General features: G+C 39.5%; 1 pseudogene across 1 annotated transcript in view; it reads right to left on the bottom strand.

The window, feature by feature from the left end:
* LOC148736186 (uncharacterized) overlaps positions 1–15,937 on the bottom strand; it is a 300,358-nt pseudogene that overhangs the window by 116,360 nt on the left and 168,061 nt on the right. The gene's annotated exons all lie outside the window — the stretch shown is intronic.

Genomic DNA, 15,937 nt, shown 5'->3' with positions numbered 1-15,937 from the left:
TAATAGACAATATTCGTATTCCCAGACGGCCCTGGGACGAGTAAGCGCTTACGCGTGAATGCGAGGCTAATGCGGGGAAAAGTTGCTGCGAAATACAAGAAAGTTATGGCCAGTTTGGCAGAAATGGAAGTAAATTTTAAAAACTGGAAGGTTCCAGAGCTTAAAAAATACCTGCAGGCTCGAGGAATATCTGTCTCCAACTAAAAGAAGGAAGAATTAGTCGAACTGACTGAAAAAGCCCACGAACTCGCTCTCGAATTGACCGACGACTGTGAGTCCAAAAGTGATGTTGTGTATGCGAAGTTGGTTACAAGAGATGGTTTAATCCCAAATCCAGAAATCCAGATGGTTTCTAACCCTCGACTGGTCAGGCTTAGTTGCCTTCTGAATTCTGTTTGTCGTGGAAGCATTCTTCAAACGTTTCGTCTCCGGATCCTGGCGTTGTTTCACTTCTTTTCGTCGGAGATGTTTAGGAAAATCAAATATCGTAGGAACAGGGTTTGCCTTTGTTGGCCCTAACCCTCCTACAAGGTGTTCACAGCATATACGAGTCTGCCTTGTGATATTTAGGCTTTCCAGCCGGCATGCTGCGATCCATCTTCGGCGTCTTTCCTGTTCACTTATCCCAGGAGCGTACTGTTTTTTTTCGCCATTTGTTGGCAACAGTGGAAAGTAACATTTGCAACTTCGGGGTATTTGATTGGTTTCTTTTCTTAGCCTTGCTGTTGGTACAGTTGTAGGCATAACAATGATGTTTCGGCATTTTTACGCGAAATCGAAGAAATCACTACACAAACACTACAGGTCTCTTCAACTTTTCCCCGCATCAGCCTCGCATTCATGCTCAGGGCCTACTCGTTCCAGGACCGTCGGGGCATACGAATGTTGTCTATTAAGGAGATGCAATATGTAGTACAAATTGCTATTGTGGAAACTGGGTTTTACATGTAGTACTACCGCTGACAAGTTGCGATTTATACTCTCACTCTCAGTGTTTACGAACGTTCGATCAAGGTATTCCTCTGTCTTTTTGGTTGTTTTTACTTCAGAATGCGCGGAAATCTGCTGAAACGTCGAGAAATGTCCAATTCTCATCTTCTTTGGAGCGACCTGATGAAAACTGCATGGAGAAATCCAGCGTACATCACGCCATCGCGATAACGTACATGTTCATAACAAATGACCGGTGTTACGATAGTTTCGTGTAGATCAGCCAGCTTTAACATGTTTCAAATGACAGACAAATATAACGGTGTATCGTCAGAGGATTTCGGGTTGCTCAAATTCTCATAAAAGAAGGTACAGTACTCGGAATCTGGATGATATGCACACGATTTAAGGTACATGTTTGTAGTTAAGTCAGGTAGTCCAGCATGACGGTTGATCAATTTTTTTTTTTTAATATTAAAGCTAGAGGTGAGATTTCTCTTCGCAATATTGCTCAGAAGATAACATTATTTCAATTTCTTGCACTTTTCATTTGTCTGAAACGTTTGTTGTTGAGAACATTAGATGTAAACATTGCCAATTTATGCAATATCTGATTTTTGAGCTTCGTTCGCGAATTGCCACTATGAAAAGTAGAGGCCGGCCCTCAGAGATGTTTACATATTTAAAAAGTAGAATATTAGAACCAACTAGGTGCGGAGTTTCAGTTCCAGAATCGGTGTAGTTTTGGAGAAATTTAGACAAACGTTTTCCCTGTGTTACACTACAGCAAAAATGACCGAAACTGTACCAAGATAAGTAAATCTATTGGTGTGTTCACATTTACTCCCAGGGAAAATTGAAAGCATCAAAGTAAAGACGAATCATGTCACTTTGCGTGCTAGAAGTACCAATCTGTAATGTTGTGCTTAGCTTGAGATAGAGAAATAAACATTTTACATTCTTTTTGCGAGGTTTTTGCACGAAAATGAGGCACCAGGCCTTGAACAGGCAGCCGTTGTTACCGTGGTAACAAGAGTGCTGCAACCTTTAAAAAGGGCATTTTTGTGCATCCCCCTGAGTGCCTAACTGCATGCAAAATTTGAAGGGGGGTTGAAAATTTTCATTTCGCAAGATGTTTGATTCTTACAGAGACACGTTCTTAAGTCTCCATTTCGGGAAAATGCTAATCGTCTAACGTTCGAAAAAATGATTTATCTAAGTCTCTTCGAAAAGATTTTGAAAATTTTGATAATGTTCTCTTAAACAAACAACGAAAATGGCATACCTAGTCTGTTATGTAGCTTTCGATGACGTCATGTTCCCAACGAAAGCGCATAGAGTTCAATTTTAATGCGCTATATAAGAACTTATTATTAAATTAAATTAAATTAAACGAAAGATACGATTATATCGGTTAAATCATACAGAAAAGTTCGATTTAAGGGTTTTTTTTGTACCATCAATATTTATTACGTATCACAAAGTGACGTGGCCTTCAGAAAATAACTACACCTGGCGACCTCAAAGGAAAATTTGTATGCTCACTTTTTTTTTAATCTAAAAATTTGAGCAATATAAACAGCTTCATCATTTTTCGCCAGTTATAGATATTTTCGGTTTATATAAAGAAATTTTGTGCCTTTGGCAATAAAGATAAACATTTTGAGGGAAGGATTTGCCAGATTCTTGGCTTTGTGAAAATTTGCGTATTCACGCTTCAAAATTTGTGTGTATTAATCTACATTTGAACTGGAGGATCTGTGGTAAATAGGACAAGGACTTGTACCAACCCCACACCCTCTCTGGACGGGAAGCCATGCACTGGAGCCACAGTACAAACGAAGATGCAATGTGTTGGGCCTTGTCCAAGCAAGTTAAATTTAAAGCGCGGACATGTTCAGGAATAAGTTTGAAACGCCAGTAAAATGAAAATGTTCAGTAGAAATGATGACAACAACAAGTCATCTATACTAATTTGATGTCATGCCTGGCCGAATTAGCGAAAAAGAGAAAGGTCTTGGAATAAAATACTTTTCTCTTTTGCGATCATGAAATTGTGTCAGGACGATTTAATCAAGGTAAGGAATGTACTTTGCATTCCGTGACCACTCATTAAAATAATGATTTGACAGGCTGTACTAGAAACATAGAGGAATGTACTTTGTCTTTCTATACAGTCACGTTTATAACCAGCTTAAGAACATAGTACGCACCATTCTGATTGGTCATTTCAGTTCCCAAGCGGATGCTTTATCAGTCTATAAAGCCCACATGTAACTAGATATGTCATAAAAGCGAGCGATAGTGAAAATGACCGTGTTGAGTTAAAATTAACTATATTTCTGTGTGCTTTAGAAAAGAATTTCGATTAAGTAACGTTTACTATTATCCCGGTCCTAGCTCTAGATGGGGAAAATAAATATGATATGCATCTCGGAAAGTTCATAAATTACTGGCCCTCGGCTCGTGATTTATAAGCTTTTCGAGTGTTCTCGTAACATCCCGCGTGACTTGCTCATGTTATAAAGCCAAGAAAAATATATTATATTACCTAAATATGACAGAATGTATGCATACCATGAACCATGTCGATAAGTGGTCTTATTTCTTCCCTGACCCTTTTTGTTGACTCTTAGCCGGTCCTCTCGACGGTAATTGAGGTTCCTGGACCTCTTGGTCAACCTGTCCAAAAACATGTGGTTTGTCGGATGGAAGCATTTTAAGACGAACTAGGTTCTGTAACCAGCCTCCCCCGATGAATGGCGGGAAGCAGTGCGAGGGCAACGACATCGAGGCTGCGAGATCTTGTTTCACACCATGTTCAAGTTGGTACGATGCTGATCACGTGACGTAACTCATGAAACACATAGCAGCCACCCTATTTAATTTGTCTTTGATTAAGCTCCGCCTACTGAATGCGCTCCTTAATGGAAATGTTGCGGAGAGATGAATCGTTTCAATCTTCTATATTTGTCTAATTTTTGTATCAGTTCACTAGTGTTTTTAACGTTTACTAGCCTTTTGTACTTATATTGTATTAGCTTTAGATTTATTTATACATATTTTTGGGCCAATATAATGTCACTATAATATTACAATAATTTAATGTAGGCTTTGTAATTGAAAAACCCAGCCTGGGAGTTGCAATAAACGCATGTATGTATGTATGTATGTATGTATGTATGTATGTATGTATGTATGTATGTGTGTGTGTGTGTGGACACCGCGGAAATACGTTTTTTAGGGCACGATACAGTATTTTACTGGTCAGCGGACACCTCAACGAAACCAGGGAATGCCGATAACTTTTACAATGTTTTTCGCCGTGAGTCAAATCGACAACGTAAAAAGTCAAAACTTAGAAAGAATACTGTAAACTTAGCTTTGAAACTCGGCTCACCTTTTGGATAGTTCTTAAGCTCAATTATATAATTTGCCAAAGCCGAACTGAAGTTGCATACGATATGAAATTGTTGTTTTTCGCTGGCGGCTCCGTGGCAACTAAGTTTTGTTTATAAAAGAGCTTATGCACCAAGGCTAAAAATGAGACGATTTTTGAATGGTTGAAGCGGTGATCCGAGGACGCTGCACTATCAGGTTTGTAAAGCAGTAGCTTGAACCGTATAAATGGGCATGTCAACGGCATTTCGGTCAGATTCGCCGAAAAGAAGACAAAACATGCCCGTGTAGCACGGCCACCCTATCCCCACTAGTTACTGTATGTATCATAGTTGGCCGAAAAACCTGCGACTTTAACATGCATAGGACTGAAGCCCCCAAAAGTACAAAGACTGGCTCAACTAGAGGAAGAATAAACCGAGGTATGCTTTAAGTACAAAATGTCCATTATAATGATAATAAAGAAGTTTTCACTTTCCATCTTAGTTTAATTTTTTTTCTGAGAAGCTGTAATTTTATGTCTGAGCAATAGTTTTACTTTCCCAACAAGTATTTCTCATTACAATTATGAATTATTTGTAGTATGTCTATTTTTTAAGCTGCTTTTCCCTCACTAATCATTTTATTTTATTTATTTTTGCTTTTTCTTTTCTTTCTTAACTAACTTAATGCCATCTGCAACATAAAATGTACTGAGCTAACAGAATACTTCTGCTTTATTTAACTCCCTGATTCACAAAGTAACATTACCATCTTGGTACTACTAGAAAACAAATTTTTAAGAAACAAAACTACTGTAAGGTAAAATAGTTATTATAATATAATTTAATCGATGTGAATAAAGCACTGCATTGTCTTTTCTCATATTCCAACAGCCTTGAATGAATCAACTATCTTCTGAACTTGATTTCTTATATTCAGAAGCTGCATGCCTGAGTTATAAACAAAGAATTCTTGTTGGTTGTTAATGGAGGTGTAAAGAACATAATGATTATGATGATTAATATTCCAAATTAGAAATGTCAGAGGGAAATTATCTGAAGTATTTTCTGAAGTCGAACAAATGAAGTTAAAAAATGTTCAGGAGAAAATTGATTACCGTATTTCTTCACCTATAAGCCGATCTCGGCTATAAGCCGAGACCCTGACTTTCAGGGTCTTTACGCTACACTCAAGCTGCCCAAAAAAAAAGGTAAAACCATCGGCTATAAGCCGAGAGCGAAATTATTGATTGTAACTGGCCATTTGAGCAAGCGAACCTCACGGAAAACATAAGAAATTGACTCACTAAACACAAAACCTAATGAATTACAATAAACACAAAAGAAAAAAAGCGAACCAATCAAGAGATATGAATATCAATTGATCCAACGAACTGTATAAATACTACCACGCGACAACAGATTAACCACAACAACAATAATAATCTCAGTTAAACGTTTCAAAGTATCAATCTATCGAGTATACCTTTCGTCGCTGTCACTTTTTATCATCATGCCTAAAGCACGCCGTTCCTCGTATAGTATGGCTTTCAAGATAAAAGTTATCGCGGAAGCTGAAGCGGTAGAAAACAACTCGGAAATCGCTCGAGAATATGGACTAAGCGAGTCCATGGTACGACGCTGGAGAAGAGACCAGGCGACTATTCTTTCCGGAGAGCTGAAGATGTCTGCAAAACGTGCGACGATGGGCCGTTTCACTCCGAAATATCCCGAACTAGACCAGCAAGTGATGGAGTGGTTTTCACAGCAAAGAGAACAAGGTTGGTATTTACTTTTCTGTCTAAAATTTTAAGAGTTTTTGAAGAGTTGAATGATATCGTCTTTCAGTGCGTGGGAAACAGAGACTTTGATTGGTCAGAAATATGTTGTTGTCATGACAATTTCATAACATGTCACGAAAAGAGTGCTGCAGTCACGAATCTACGGTTATCTCGCAGCAAAATAAGATTGTTATTTTATTTTTCGTAGGTATTGCGGTGAGTGGATTGATCCTTCGCCTTAAAGCTAAAGAGCTCTCCGATGATCCTGCTTTCAAAGCTTCCCGTGGATGGTACGAGAAATGGAAACGACGCCACTCGGTCAGCATGCGAACCAAAACAACTCTGGCCCAGCGATTGCCCGCCGATCTCGAAGAGAACATTGTGTGCTTTCATCGCTTCGTCATTGCAGCAAGAAGACGCGCCGACTACCCTTTATCCCGCATCTACAACATGGATGAGACACCCATGCGTTTTGAGCTGCCATCGAACCGAACACTGGAATTCAGTGGAAGCCGAACAGTGCCAGTAAAATCTTGCGGAGCGGAAAAGCGGAGCTTCACCGTCGTTCTTGCTGTTGCTGCCGATGGAGCAAAGGTGCCACCGAAAGTCATCTTCAAAGGCGTCCGTACACCGAGAGATCTGGTTGTGCCGCATCCTCTTCGTGTTTCCTTCCATAAGAAAGGGTGGATGGATGAACAGGGCATCCGAGAATGGATTCGACAGAGTTTGCCCCGTGCCGAGCGTTCCCTTTTGGTGTGGGACTCATTCCGAGCTCACTTGACCGATTCCGTGAAAGATGACCTGAAGCAGCGAAACATTGACGTCGCAGTTATCCCTGGTGGCCTAACCCCGGTTGTACAGCCCTTGGATAAGTGCCTAAACAAGCCATTTAAAGATAATGTGCGCCGAAAGTACTTGGCGTGGATGACATCTGGGCCATTTGAGTTTACCCCAGCTGGGAAGAAGAAGGCGCCAAGCAGAAATCTTGTCCTCAGGTGGATCAAGGAAGCATGGGCAGAGATACCCGAAGAGATGGTTGTCAAATCCTTCAAGACCTGCGGTATTTCCAATGCCTTGGACGGAACAGAGGACGACGTGGTCTACTCTGAGGAAACCCCAGAAGTAGATGATGAATACATAGAAGAGAACGAGTTCGACACAGACAGCGAAAACGAAACGGATGGCGAGTAAACCATTGGGTTGAAAGCCCTTGCACGTATCCGTCAAACGGCTCCTTTAGGAGCCACCAATTTCATAAAAGTGAATAACCAATATTCAGAAGTTATTTTTGTTGTGTTTTATTACTTCTGCTTCATTGCTAACTTGACTACAAGCCGGGGGGGTAAAGTTATTCAGCAACTGTATATTTTTAAAATGTAAAACCCTCGGCTATAAGCCGAACCCCGTTCTCCGTGAAAAATCTCCCAAAATTTTGGGTCGAAAACTGAAAAAATCGCTCGGCTTATAGGTGAAGAAATACGGTAGATTAAGTTAGCTGTCAATTCCCAGTTAACAGTAAATCATGAGGAGTAACCAAAAGATTGTAATTAGCCTTTTACTGCTGTACCCATCTAGTCAAATAAAAATCAGTGATGGGATATTCCCAAACATGAACAATGATAGCACCATGCAGATGTCCTTTTCCCAACTTATTACAGGGAAGGGGAGCACTGGTATGGCTACGCTAGTTGTAGTCAATAAGAAATTCTCAACAAGTTTCAGCAATATACATATATTTTGCCACCTTGAAAAAAAATGGTTACAAGTCAAACAGGAATGTTTCATAATGATGTTCTCAGTGCGGGGATATGATGTAATATTACTGATGGGGATCATAAATATATCTTATTAACCAAGCGGGAGGGCCGTACTGGGAGAATGTCGGCCCGAGGTCTTAACAGTACGGACCGGGCCGTGCTCGGTCCGTACAAAAAAGGCCGAGGGCCGATATTCTTCCAGTTCGGTCCCGAGCAAGCTTGGTTAATAAGAGATTTATTATACGACTGAAGTTCAAAGGGACACAAGTGCGGTATCATTCGGGACCATTCAGGACAGTGCCCGGTCCAATACTGAGAGAATATTTACCGGTAATAGAGCATTTTCATTGGTTGATTTTAGTTATTGGCCCTCTGACTGCCCGAGTCGTGTAATAATTATCCTTACAGTGCTTCAGAGCATGTGATGTATATGATTCCTTAAGCACATGGAAACTATGTAAAGCTATGCAAAGCTAATCTAAAAAAAAATGAATTGAAGAAGAAGAGTGGTTGATTATTTGCATAAATTAATGCAGTGCACATGCAAGGTAGTGGAATATACTTCAGGTAAACATACATGTGCCTGTAAAAGTTTCAAATGACTGAGTTATAAAAATATAATAATAATAATAGTAATCATAATAAAAAAGTGGGTTTCATTGAAAATGCTTTCGTGTTAAACAAATACAGCTGTTTGGGAAATTAAAGTAGCAGTTGTAGTAACAAGTACAAGCAAACGTACCAAAGACAAGTAATGGAGATCTACAATCGATTAATATTAATAAAGACTTAATTCAAGATAAATTGTAAATGAACCAATCATGCTGAACGGTCTCAAATACAAACAAATCACAATTTCTTCGATTTCCACTCCCTTTGTAAACATCACCATTATATGAGCTTAAGTCAGGCGTTATTCTGTTCATGAGAGATAAGTTGTTGATAAAACTGCAAGTATATGAAATGAACAAATGTTTTCATATTTTAATTTGGATCTATCAACAAAGTTGAAATGGTAAATTGGCAACCGTAACGATTACAAAAGCTGACGTTTCGAGCGTTACGGACACCCGTTCTTAAAGGCACAGAAAATCAGAAAGGTGGAATGGCGAAAAATCAGTCTAGAAAGGTAAAATTCTCAACCAAGCGAAAGATTTCCAAAAGGCAAAGGCGCCGCACGTCGGCGTGAGTGTGAATATTTTCACAACTCAATAATTACGTGTATCGCTTCATGCTAATAACAATTAAAAATCCAACCAGTCTTCAGACTCGCTGGAAAATTATCTTACAGAGTTAATCTCTTGCTTTGTCTGGATAACTATCGCTGTTTTTGACAATTCTGAAGGCGAGGGCGACTGACGAACTACGATCGCACTTCATAACGACCGCCAGCTAAAGTCAGCAAACAGCACAAAACTCCAAACAAAATGACTCCCCTGTACCGCTATTTGTTAAGACGTGGTTTTAGTATTAAAAACCCATTCAAAGGATCAACCATAACAAACAAGGAGAAGGATCATGGATATTTTCCGACTTAAAACCTTGCAAAAGGCCGATGTTTTCATCGAACTAGTCCACAAACACATGGAAGCACTTGGCAGCCTAATGTTGATGACCACTGACCACTGCGACGTCACCAAAACGTATTTCCGCGGTGTCGTGTGTGTGTGTGTGTATGTATATATGTATGTATGTGTGTGTGTGTGTGTGTGTGTGTGTGTGTGTGTGTGTGTGTGTATGTAGGTAGGTAGGTATGTATGTATGTATGTGTATGTATGTATATATGTATGTATGTATGTTTGTATGTATGTATGTATGTATGTATGTGTATGTATGTAGGAAAAATATAGGTTTATTTGACTCGTTGTTCATTTGTCAACGGCGTAGAAAGATTGATTGCGCGTTGAGATTTGGCTTTAACGCTCTTATAAAAAGCATTTCGTACACTAAGCAGTCAAATTTGTTTCTGCATTTCTTAAGCACTTCGAAACGCTTTAGCAGGCCCTGGGGCATTGTCCCGTGCATGTTCTTAAAGTGTTTGGCAATGGCGGAGGATTGTTGTTTATGTCCTTTTATATATATATAACTGGTTTTGGATACCTGAATGGGTAATGACTGATTTTTCTGCTAATTAAAGCAATTCGTGGGGTTACTAATATTTATTCATAATTTTTAGTAAACAAGGATCCATGCATCGCCTGTTCAGTCGATAGAGCCTCCCGGTGAGCTCAATGGATAGAGCGCTGGACTGCTGTGCGAGAGGTCGAGGGTTCGAACCCCGGCCGGACCAACACTCAGGGTCTTAAAATAATTGGGAAGAATTTGCTACCTTTCTATAACATCAAGAAATGGTTAGATATTCTAGTCTTCTCGGATAGGGACAAATAAATGGAGGTCCCGTCTCCTGCAGGGTTGGGGTAGGAGACGTTAATTTCCCACACACGAGATTATTGTGATGGATGTCCTCCCCTGGGGTGGGATGGGTGGGAGGGTGGACTAGCATGGATGGTTCCTATGTTCCTTTCTAGTCCTTCCCCACTGCAAAACTTAATGCAGTGAAAATTGACTAAATTAAATTAAATTAAATTAAATTAATCTTGATCCAGACAAGTCCACTGTGGGGCTTGGTTACAAGTGGCAGCTTCCACTAACCAACATGAAGAACGTGGCAGTGTTACCTAGTTACTACGATGAGAATGATCAATTCCTTGTTGGAAAACACCGAGTCACATGGATGGGTACGAGTGGAGGGGGATCACAACTTAGCAGTAGCTTTTACGTTATTGTGAAAGGTGAGATTTTATTGCTGTCTATTAGCAGACAGTCTTGATAAATTAAAGCTGTGATGCAACTCGCAAAATATTACAAAAATTAATTTGTGCGAGTTATGAAGTTTGTATTAGATGTGACTAACGATGATGATACGGTTATTTAAATCCCATCTATTTGTTTAAAGGACGAGTAGATGACTGATCTTATTTGTTACGATATTTCATGTAGCAAATTAAAGCAATTACTCAAAGAAAACCATGAATTTTCTGTGCCTATGTTTTTTTCATTTTCCACTAAGACTCAAAATTTATTACCAATTAAGCTCGAAATGAGCCTGGTAAAAATAATCAACCGCTTTTGCGGGACGAATTTTTTTATCGTCTGATTTGCGAACTTTTATCCCTGTTCTTGAGGTGCAATTTCGTTCTCATTAATGTTCATGGTAGAAATTTCACCCGTGGTTCCGAATCTACAGTAAGAGATTCAGTGCGAGAAATTTGTAGGCCAGTTCCGAGATCTAAGAGGCAATAAACCAAGATTTCGTAGCCAGGTCAAACCGCCTTCTCGACTTTACAGGTCGACTTTACAGGTCGACTTTCCACATAGGAAAGAATGATGAGGAGGGATTTTGGAATCTAAGACTTTCCGATAGACTCTCAGGGAGAGGCGCTGACCCTTACCTTGACAATGTTTCTCAAACCTTTTTATATCAGGTTCAACTTGTATGACCATTCATCCCCTAAGGAATGGCACAGTTACAAAGACGGGCTGGTTCCTTCTGTCAAGATTCAATCCTGGTTATTTCTTCAATCCTCCTCCTCCAGGATGGATGGCACAGAGTGATGGAGTGTCCGTCTTAACTAAGGCACCAGATTGCGTTGGTAAGTACAGTAACACTCTAGGGCTTTATTTCATTTGATAACGCATACGAAATTGACTGAAGCACCTGCAGTTGGGATTATTAATCTGGGATATGTGTCAATACTGAACGCCTTAAGTTTCTGCTCGAACACACCCTAAGCATCGGATTCGCTGGTTACCAAAGTGTGTTGGCATAGCGGAGTTGATTTATGAAGGCGTGCACTTTATTTCATGAAGAACAGTAAGGGAAAAAACCTCAACTTTCATCATCACTGAAATAACATTCATCTATGCAATTTTTTAACACAGTGTGGACGAATGATCAGGGCCTTGGATTATCCGATTATCCAATCGCTTACTTTCCTCAGTTTTTTCAAGCTCAGTTCTTCGGGCTGTCTTTCAATTGCTAATTTATTGGCTTTATTTCATTCTTTGTCTTTATTAGACCTGAAAAGCTTCACTGAGGAAGCAGTCGATAATTTTCAAATTTCAATATCATTATTGTTAATTCGTTACCCCCCTTGTTTCTGTATTGGTCATTAAATAATTACTCTCATTGTTATCGTTTACTGTTAATACATATTGTATCACTACTTTCATTATATCTTTCCAGTTATCCCTTTCATTTTTTTTATCAGCTGACGCAGCTTCTAACGGCCGTTCATTTTGCAAGAAAGGAAGCATTTCTATGGAAAGCATTTGTGGTGGGTTGAAACAGAATAAGTAAAAGAGAAATTACATACTCATTTATTTTATCCGCCAATACAATAAATTTCATGAATCAGTTCTATCTAAGAAAAAAAATTCTTATTACGTATTCGTTCAGAAACAGAGAGGAATCCGAAAATTACCCTAGTTGTTCCCTTCTTACCCTCTAACGGGGATGGCTAAGTTAGCAGGAAAACTAGGAACCGAGCGGGCGCGCAGAACCGTGTGTAGTCACCTGAATAAAATCAAACAAAACAAAGCAGAACACAAAACGATAAAAGTACAAGTTCCTTGCTTCTTGTCAGCGTCGTATAGTTCGGAAAAAATGTTTTACTTGCTTCAATAATCATTTTTATAGCTTGATTCATTCGTTTTGAATGTTATCATGATATCTGATTACCGAAAGGAATCATTTCAATTTCTTGTCAGTTAACTTCCACCAGGAACATATAGTGACAGCCCTGCCAACACATGCGTAGAATGCAACCCAGGATTTTATCAGGATCAGGAGGGAATGACAGAATGCCAGCCGTGTCCAAAGAACTATTCACACTTTATAACGGGATCTAAGTCGAGTGACGATTGCAAACGTAAGATGAACATTGTTGGGTTCGATCGTAGGAGGGATGGCAGGATGGAAACCGCGCGCACTATAAGCACCTTACGTTGTCCCTTGTAAATCCTTTTAAAACTTTCTCATGATTTATAAAGGACAACAGAAGGTCCTTTCAGTGCGTGCGGTTTCCGTCCTGTCATATGGTAGTAGTGTCATTTGAAACTTAACTTAACCGTCTCCCGATTAGCTCAATGAATAGAGCGCTGGGCTGTTGTGCGGGAGGTCGAGGGTTCGAGCCCCGGCCGGACCAACACTCAGGGTCTTAAAATAATTGAGAAGAATTTGCTACCTTTCTATAACATCAAGAAATGGTTAGATATTCTAGTCTTCTCGGAGAGGGACAAATAAATGGAGGTCCCGTCTCCTGTAGGGTTAGGAGCAGGAGACGTTGATTTCCCTCGCACGAGATTACTGTGTGATAGATGTCCTCCTCTGGGGTGGGATGGGTGGGTTTACTGGGCCCGCAGCAATTAGCGCAAGCTGTTGCGGTGTCCCTGTCGGTCGGCGAAGCTTAATGAAAACTTCTCCGTGGTAGTATCCTGGAAAACAAATTTGTTTTTCAACACCTCATATTAAGTTATATTGAGCTAATATGACCCCCAACGCACCAACCCTCCCCCCTCGAAATATCACCACGCCATGAGAGGATGCAAAATCAAGTGTAGATTGCAAACGCAAGATGAACACCCCAAGATTCAACTAAAGTTGGGATAGGCTGATTTGTAACGTACAAGAAAAACAGCCCACTTAAAATAAAGAAAGTTGGGGAGGGAAAAGACAGAAAATTGACAAAAAGAAAGTTTTGGGAGACAAACTTTTCAGCATTTTCCCAGAGAGGATATAAAGTGATACGTTTAATCTCTCTAAATTCCGGGGTACGGTATGAACATTTCGCAGCAACATCTCCGCGTTAAGCCACTCCGTGTCTATGCGCTCTGTCTAAACTGCGACAAGTTGCTGGGACAATCTGCAGCAAAAATTTACCTTGACTAATATGTGAAATGTAGAATTATTTCTTAAAATGTTTGTCTTCGGGTCAAAATTTGTCGCTCCAGGCGATCAATGTGTGGATACAAAATTTTGCAACTCACGCCAATCAGGGCTAAAGTGCCAAATGAGTTTCCCGGCTGTTGCTATAAAGTTCGCTTCAAGAGCGAAACGAACTCGGGTTTTTGTGCGGATGAGTTATAACAGTTTTAAAGTTGTATGGCGTTTGAGATATTGTTTCAGCTAGACTTAGTTTTAGCCCTGGAACCAGTTCCGAGGTTTTATTTCCAAAGTCAAATTGAGACAGGGATTCTCCTTTTTCCTTCCTAAGAAAAAATACATACAAGAGCCAAAAAGCGCTTTTTTTTATTTGCTTTAGACTCTTGTGTTCTTTTCTCACGTTTTCCACCTGCTGCTATATAGATGTTACCTGTATCTTTAGTGTGCCACAATTTTTTATTCATATACAAATAAGCTGCTTCCAGTTGTGGCGTCAGATAACTTCTTCGCGAGGTGTTTTGTTTTTCATCGATTGAGACGAGCTGTAAAATGAGTTCATTGGTACATACGTACGCTGACAGAGGTGTTTCCTATGTAAGAGGGAGAATGAAAAAAGTTAAAATTGAAAGCGATGGAGAACTCAATTATTCATGCTAGTAATCTGTTGTTTTCCTAACTTTGGTGATATTTTAAAATGCAATGCAACTAAATCTCCTTCGCAACAGCAAATCACGTTTAGTCAAGTCAGTTTTGAGTGAATGAAAATCAGCAGCAGAAAACTAGAAAATCTGAATTCTTAACAGGATTCAAGAAATTAGTAATTTTCATTCTGCTAGATGTGCAGTGGACAAACATTAGTTTATGCAACTTCTAGGCAGCTTGTCATGTTCAACGACCAAGCCACCCACAAAAGTAAGGTTTGTTCAGTGTTGTGATATTTATTTGACCACGAGAGGCTTCTGTAATGCGTTGAATCTTTGACCTTTATGTGCCACGTGGTCTTTGCTTCTCTGTAGAGTTTTTTCTTTCCCTCTGGTAACCTGCAGCAAACGTGTACAAATTATAACTGTAAAAGCGTGGCAAAAGGCAGCTTTCTAATCACGAATAACTCTCTAATCACAAAACTGTAAATATCGGAAAGAAAATTATGTTCTTTTAAGAGTAGATGGGAGAGAGCGGAGGTGCATTATGGTTCGAGAGAGGAAATGGTGACAAAACTGGGCAAACTCTTGAATTCCGAGCCAGGCGTCTTTGTGTATTCATTGTTTAAGAGAAGAGTGAACAGGTCATGCGACTATAAACAAACCATGACGATTGTCATGACGTACTGACTGCTCCATCACAGAGTTAGCCGTTAAAATCGCTTGGAATCCTGCCCAGAGACTTAAACCTGGTTTTCTTCGTTTACATTGCTCTCTTTATGCTTGCGTGAGTTATTCTATACCTTTCGATGAAAATAATGTTTTGCTGACCATAGTCAGTAAGCCTCGATCGACCCTTTTAATTGAATGTTAATACGAAGGAGCTAAAGGGCCAGGAGAAGTTCATCTTTAAGAGTTTGTGAGGTAAATTCCAGTACGTTGCACCCTATTGAACAAAAAGGTCGCGTTTTACAGCTGGAGAACCGTAACACCCACTGCTATTTGATGTAGGTGTTCCTGAGTAAATATAATGACATAGGTTCAAAAATACTTTGCAGCTTTTTTAATAAACACTGATCAGGAGAAATGATGGAGAAGTCAAGCATTAGGTTTATGGCAAGAGTCAAAAGACAAAAAAAAAACATTTTTCACTGCTTGCTTTCAATTGAAAATAAGGAATTTTGTTTTGCTCTTTTCCTGCAAAGTTTTATTTAAGGACTATTTCAAAGAGAGTAAAATCAGAAGTAAAGTAGTTTTTCATTCGCCGTCGATGCAAGCGTTATGTTTAAAATATACAACTGTACAACTTTACGCCCTCCATTTGCTGACACACCCACGATGCCAAATTGATTTATTATGTTCAACACGACAGTACTGTTACACAAATGAGCACCGTCGACATATTTACCAGCAGTAACACATATTTACCAGCCTATCCAGTAAGTAACACTTTTTGACAGTTTATAACTCTGAGAAAAATTATAATTATCATAAAATGAGTTCT

This window comes from Stylophora pistillata, chromosome 3, assembly GCF_964205215.1.
Source record: "Stylophora pistillata chromosome 3, jaStyPist1.2, whole genome shotgun sequence".
Taxonomy (NCBI): Eukaryota; Metazoa; Cnidaria; class Anthozoa; order Scleractinia; family Pocilloporidae; genus Stylophora; species Stylophora pistillata.
The sequence above is the reverse complement of the archived record's forward strand: the minus strand, read 5'-3'. Positions and strand labels throughout refer to the sequence as shown.